Source organism: Hoplias malabaricus, chromosome 14 (genome assembly GCF_029633855.1).
Source record: "Hoplias malabaricus isolate fHopMal1 chromosome 14, fHopMal1.hap1, whole genome shotgun sequence".
Lineage (NCBI taxonomy): Eukaryota > Metazoa > Chordata > Actinopteri > Characiformes > Erythrinidae > Hoplias > Hoplias malabaricus.
In genome coordinates, this window is record NC_089813.1 from 302,339 (window position 1) to 309,189 (window position 6,851).

The 6,851-nt window shown below is 41.9% G+C and overlaps 1 protein-coding gene across 1 annotated transcript in view; it reads right to left on the reverse strand.

The window, feature by feature from the left end:
• aebp1b (AE binding protein 1b) overlaps positions 1-6,851 on the reverse strand; it is a 35,024-nt gene that overhangs the window by 26,540 nt on the left and 1,633 nt on the right. The window lies entirely within an intron of this gene.

The following is a 6,851-nucleotide window of genomic DNA, read 5'->3' on the forward strand; positions in this document are numbered from 1 at the left end:
ACACACACACACACACACACACTTTCTCTCTCACACACACACACAACCACACACACACACACACACACACTTTCTCTCTCACACACACACACAACCACACACACACAAACACAATCACACACACACACACACCCATACACACATACTTTCTCTCACATACACACAAACACAATCACACACATACTCTCACACACACACACACACACAATCACACATACACACACACACACACATACTCTCACACTCTCTCACACACACACACAAACTCACACACACACACAATCACACACACATACACACACACACACACACACACACTCTCAGACACAAACTTACACACACACACATAATCACACACACACACACACACACACACACACACACTTTGTTGACCCAGACTCTTTGGCACTCAAGTCTCATCCTGTTCTGTCTCGCTGGACCTATTCAGGCGTCCAGAGAAAGTTCCAGATTTTCAGCAACCTCCCCCCACAGAGCACTGATCTCACCCTCAAACACACTGCCAGAGCAATAACTCCACCAGTGCGTGTGTGTGTGTGTGTGTGTGTGTCTGTGCGGTTAGGATTTGCTGATCGAGCTCTTAGTCACACTGTTTTAAAGGTGCAATAAGTCATTTTTACCACACAGTGCAGCACACAATGTTCATGAAGGAGACCACGTATTAATGTTTACATTCTGTGACACGGAAAACAAGAGTCAGACTGCTTCTAGTCCCTGAATAAACCGCTCTGTATTCGCCATAGTGTGGGTTCCCCATGCGAGGGGGCCATGTTTAATCCAGCTGTCGTCCAGAACCTCCGACACAGCATCAGTACATTCCTCTACCACCAACACCTTCCAACTAACACTCTCCCAACCGCCCTGTTCACTTTGTTTGAACGGTTTTCATGTGTGCAGCCACAGTTTCATCTCAGATGGTAGACAGATGTCTGTAGAAGCAGGTGAACACACCTGGACTGCAGGTGAGAGGCTCTCTGCTTTTTAGAAAACTGCTCTCTTTTAACTGTTCTGATAAAAGACGGCATTCTTCATTCGACATCAAATAAAATAAATCATTTAATTTAAAGAATATATATTAGTTAACGTCCACCGTTGGTTTGTTCATGTTTTATCATCTTTGCTGCTGTATTCTAAACTATGTAAGTGTTGGTTTTGGTTGGAAACAAAAGGGTTAAATTATTGAAACATTTAATGAAATATTATCCAGTCAGGATATTTTCTCTCTGTGGTAACTAGGTAGATAAAGACAGATGAGCTTCCCTATTGGCTAGGACTTCAGGAGCTGCTCTAAAGGCCTAATATGTTGGCCAATTAATCAAAGACTTCTGTATTTAAACCTGGGGAAAAAGCCAAATGTGTCAGTCACTGGGATGGCCACTAGGGGGCCTGCGTTCCAGGCTGCGCTAACAGGCTAAGCTAGAAAAGAGCCGAAATAAGGATTTGTATCTGTTATTTTAGTGCTGTCATAATAATACAGCGCTAGTAGAAATGATCATTATTAATATCATCCACTTTCTAACACCTTGTTTTTAGTCCCAGTTCTACATTAATGTCCTGATCTGAAAGCCCAGCTCTAACTGTCAGTGCAGTCACCAGAGCTCAACATCTCCTCAGATCTAATTAGCTTTAGCCGCTAACTGTGTTTTACATCATGGCTCCCATCTGAAAATATATTCACTCCCTCCCAGAGCCTTGAGCAAATAAAGTGTCCGAATCCTTCTGCTTTCTCCATCATTTACAGCTTTAAATCCTCTATCAAGGACGCCGGACTGTTTTATGGAAAATGTTGTGGCGTGAACAAATACATAACCCTGTCATTAGCCGTATTTCCTTAACGGAACAGTAGAGTTCTTTATTCACTCACAGAACTGCATTAGTCTGCGCTATTGAACATGTGCTGAGCTGTTTCAACACTGGTTTAGACTGGTTTATAAAGGTTTATACTGGTCTGGTGCTGGTTTATAAAGGTTTATACTGGTCTGGTGCTGGTTTATAAAGGCTTATACTGGTCTGGTGCTGGTTTATAAAGGTTTGTACTGGTCTAGTGTTGGTTTATAAAGGTGTATACTGGTCTAGTGTTAGTTTATAAAGGTTTATACTGGTCTAGTGTTGGTTTGTAAAGGTTTATACTGCTCTGGTGCTGGTTTATAAAGGTTTATACTGGTCTGGTGCTGGTTTATAAAGGTTTATACTGGTCTGGTGTTGGTTTATAAAGGTGTATACTGGTCTAGTGTTAGTTTATAAAGGTTTATACTGGTCTAGTGTTGGTTTGTAAAGGTTTATACTGCTCTGGTGCTGGTTTATAAAGGTTTATACTGCTCTGGTGCTGGTTTATAAAGGTTTATACTGGTCTGGTGCTGGTTTATAAAGGCTTATACTGGTCTGGTGCTGGTTTATAAAGGTTTGTACTGGTCTGGTGCTGGTTTATAAAGGTTTATACTGATCTGGTGCTGGTTTATAAAGGTTTATACTGGTCTGGTGCTGGTTTATAAAGGTTTATACTGGTCTGGTGCTGGTTTATAAAGGCTTATACTGGTCTGGTGCTGGTTTATAAAGGTTTGTACTGGTCTGGTGCTGGTTTATAATGGTGTATACTGGTCTAGTGTTAGTTTATAAAGGTTTATACTGGTCTAGTGTTGGTTTATAAAGGTGTATACTGGTCTAGTGTTAGTTTATAAAGGTTTATACTGGTCTAGTGTTGGTTTGTAAAGGTTTATACTGCTCTGGTGCTGGTTTATAAAGGTTTATACTGGTCTGGTGCTGGTTTATAAAGGCTTATACTGGTCTGGTGTTGGTTTATAAAGGTGTATACTGATCTAGTTTGTAAAGGTTTATACTGGTCTGGTGCTGGTTTATAAAGGTTTATACTGGTCTGGTGCTGGTTTATAAAGGCTTATACTGGTCTGGTGCTGGTTTATAAAGGTTTGTACTGGTCTGGTGCTGGTTTATAATGGTGTATACTGGTCTGGTGCTGGTTTATGAAGGTTTATACTGGTCTGGTGCTGGTTTATAAAGGTTTATACTGCTCTGGTGCTGGTTTATAAAGGTTTATACTGGTCTGGTGCTGGTTTATAAAGGTTTATACTGGTCTAGTGCTGGTTTATAAAGGTTTATACTGGTCTGGTGCTGGTTTATAAAGGTTTATACTGATCTGGTGCTTGTTTATAAAGGTTTATTCTGGTCTGGTGCTGGTTTATAAAGGTTTATACTGGTCTGGTTCTGGTTTATAAAGGTTTATACTGGTCTAGTGTTGGTTTATAAAGGTTTATACTGGTCTAGTGTTGGTTTATAAAGGTTTATACTGGTCTGGTGCTGGTTTATAAAGATTTATACTGCTCTGGTGCTGGTTTATAAAGGTTTATACTGGTCTGGTGCTGGTTTATAAAGGTTTATACTGCTCTGGTGCTGGTTTATAAAGGTTTATACTGGTCTGGTGCTGGTTTATAAAGGTTTATACTGGTCTGGTGCTGGTTTATAAAGGTGTATACTGGTCTGGTGCTGGTTTATAAAGGTTTATACTGGTCTGGTGCTGGTTTATAAAGGTTTATACTGGTCTAGTGCTGGTTTATAAAGGTTTATACTGGTCTGGTGCTGGTTTATAAAGGTGTATACTGGTCTAGTGTTAGTTTATAAAGGTTTATACTGGTCTAGTGTTGGTTTATAAAGGTTTATACTGCTCTGGTGCTGGTTTATAAAGGTTTATACTGGTCTGGTGCTGGTTTATAAAGGTGTATACTGGTCTGGTGCTGGTTTATAAAGGTTTATACTGATCTGGTGCTGGTTTATAAAGGTTTATACTGGTCTGGTGCTGGTTTATAAAGGTTTATACTGGTCTAGTGTTGGTTTTTAAAGGTCTATACTGATCTGGTGCTGGTTTATAAAGGTTTATACTGGTCTGGTGCTGGTTTATAAAGGTTTATACTGGTCTAGTGTTGGTTTATGAAGGTTTATACTGGTCTGGTGCTGGTTTATAAAGGTTTATACTGGTCTGGTGCTGGTTTATAAAGGTTTATACTGCTCTGGTGCTGGTTTATAAAGGTATATACTGGTCTGGTGCTGGTTTATAAAGGTGTATACTGGTCTGGTGCTGGTTTATAAAGGTTTATACTGGTCTGGTGCTGGTTTATAAAGGTTTATACTGGTCTGGTGCTGGTTTATAAAGGTTTATACTGGTCTAGTGTTGGGTTATAAAGGTTTATACTGATCTGGTGCTGGTTTATAAAGGTTTATACTGGTCTGGTGCTGGTTTATAAAGGTTTATACTGGTCTAGTGTTGGTTTGTAAAGGTTTATACTTGTCTGGTGCTGGTTTATAAAGGTTTATACTGGTCTGGTGCTGGTTTATAAAGGTTTATACTGGTCTGGTTCTGGTTTATAAAGGTTTATACTGGTCTAGTGTTGGTTTATAAAGGTTTATACTGGTCTGGTGCTGGTTTATAAAGATTTATACTGCTCTGGTGCTGGTTTATAAAGGTTTATACTGGTCTGGTGCTGGTTTATAAAGGTTTATACTGCTCTGGTGCTGGTTTATAAAGGTTTATACTGGTCTGGTGCTGGTTTAGTTTGGTTTATTCGGGTCTGGTGCTGGTTTAGTTTGGTTTATTCGGGTCTGGTGCTGGTTTAGTTTGGTTTATACTGATCTGGTGCTGGTTTATAAAGGTTTATTCTGGTCTAGTGTTGGTTTGGTCTGGTTTATACTGGTCTGGTGCTGGTTTAGTTTGGTGTATACTGGTCTGGTGCTGGTTTGGTTTGGTTTATACTGGTCTGGTGCTGGTCTGGTTTGGTGTATACTGGTCTGGTGCTAGTTTAACCTTGTCACAGAGAACAGAGAAGTCCTAGTTGACTAGCATACTAGCATCCAAAACACAACATGGTACACAACCTGGTAGCTTTCATGTGCTGTGCATTTACACAGAAAGAATTTATTGAAAATAATTTTGGAATGCTTCTTTTGGTTTGTCTCTCATAAACACTTTAAACAGTTAAATGGCAGCTAGTGTTTGCAAATAATGTAAAATGAAACAAGAAAGCAACAATATGCTAATGATTTCTAGCAGGGAATTCCAGATACTTCAGGGATGCATCACAGATCATTCATTTGCAGAATTGTAAAACAGTGGAAAGACTGACCACTGTGGTAAAAAATTCAAGTCTAGATCCAAGACAAACCTAATACCAGTTAAATATTCGTGTTCTCTGACTCTGTTCATGACTCCATTACTTTTCTCCTTTAAAGCTCCTGTACAAACCTCTGTTGCATTTTCTCAGGTTGTCAACTTCAACAACCCCCCCCCCTCTACTGAGACTCACTGGCCACTTTATCAGAAACACCCCCATCTACTGAGACTCACTGGCCACTTTATCAGAAACACCCCCTTCTACTGACAATAACTGGCCACTTTATCAGAAACACCCCCCATCTATTGACACTCACTGGCCACTTTATCAGAAACACCCCCCCTCTACTGACACTCACTGGCCACTTTATCAGAAACACCCCCCCTCTACTGACACTCACTGGCCACTTTATCAGAAACACCCCCCATCTACTGACACTCACTGGCCACTTTATCAGAAACACCCCCCTCTACTGACACTCACTGGCCACTTTATCAGAAACACCCCCCCTCTACTGACACACACTGGCCACTTTATCAGAAACACCCCCCATCTATTGACACTCACTGGCCACTTTATCAGAAACACCCCCCATCTACTGACACAAACTGGCCACTTTATCAGAAACACCCCCCCCCCACTACTGACACTCACTGGCCACTTTATCAGAAACACCCCCCATCTATTGACACTCACTGGCTACTTTATCAGAAACACCCCCCATCTATTGACACTCACTGGCCACTTTATCAGAAACACCCCCCATCTACTGACACTCACTGGCCACTTTATCAGAAACACCCCCCATCTACTGACACTCACTGGCCACTTTATCAGAAACACCCCCTTCTACTGACAATAACTGGCCACTTTATCAGAAACACCCCCCATCTATTGACACTCACTGGCCACTTTATCAGAAACACCCCCTCTACTGAGACTCACTGGCCACTTTATCAGAAACACCCCCATCTACTGAGACTCACTGGCCACTTTATCAGAAACACCCCCTTCTACTGACAATAACTGGCCACTTTATCAGAAACACCCCCCATCTATTGACACTCACTGGCCACTTTATCAGAAACACCCCCCCTCTACTGACACTCACTGGCCACTTTATCAGAAACACCCCCCCTCTACTGACACTCACTGGCCACTTTATCAGAAACACCCCCCATCTACTGACACTCACTGGCCACTTTATCAGAAACACCCCCCTCTACTGACACTCACTGGCCACTTTATCAGAAACACCCCCCCTCTACTGACACACACTGGCCACTTTATCAGAAACACCCCCCATCTATTGACACTCACTGGCCACTTTATCAGAAACACCCCCCATCTACTGACACAAACTGGCCACTTTATCAGAAACACCCCCCCCCCACTACTGACACTCACTGGCCACTTTATCAGAAACACCCCCCATCTATTGACACTCACTGGCTACTTTATCAGAAACACCCCCCATCTATTGACACTCACTGGCCACTTTATCAGAAACACCCCCCATCTACTGACACTCACTGGCCACTTTATCAGAAACACCCCCCATCTACTGACACACACTGGCCACTTTATCAGAAACACCCCCCATCTATTGACACTCACTGGCCACTTTATCAGAAACACCCCCCCTCTACTGACACACACTGGCCACTTTATCAGAAACACCCCCCATCTATTGACACTCACTGGCCACTTTATCAG